Source organism: Alexandromys fortis, unplaced genomic scaffold (assembly GCF_014885135.2).
Source record: "Alexandromys fortis isolate MF-2015 unplaced genomic scaffold, M_Fortis_MF-2015_v1.1 scaffold_187, whole genome shotgun sequence".
In the NCBI taxonomy this organism is placed as follows: domain Eukaryota; kingdom Metazoa; phylum Chordata; class Mammalia; order Rodentia; family Cricetidae; genus Alexandromys; species Alexandromys fortis.
This window is the reverse complement of record NW_026068088.1, coordinates 2,809,659-2,809,869: the sequence shown is the minus strand read 5'-3', so window position 1 is coordinate 2,809,869 and position 211 is coordinate 2,809,659.

The following is a 211-nucleotide window of genomic DNA, read 5'->3' as shown; positions in this document are numbered from 1 at the left end:
TTTATTTATTATGTATACAATATTCTGTCTGTGTATATGCCTGCAGGCCAGAAGACAGCACCAGACCCCATTACAGATGGTTGTGAGCCACCATGTGGTTGCTGGGAATGGAACTCAGGACCTTTGGAAGAACAGGCAATGTTCTTAACCTCTGAGCCATCTCTCCAGCCCACTTCTTTTTTTTCTTAACTTGATTTTATTTTATGTACAT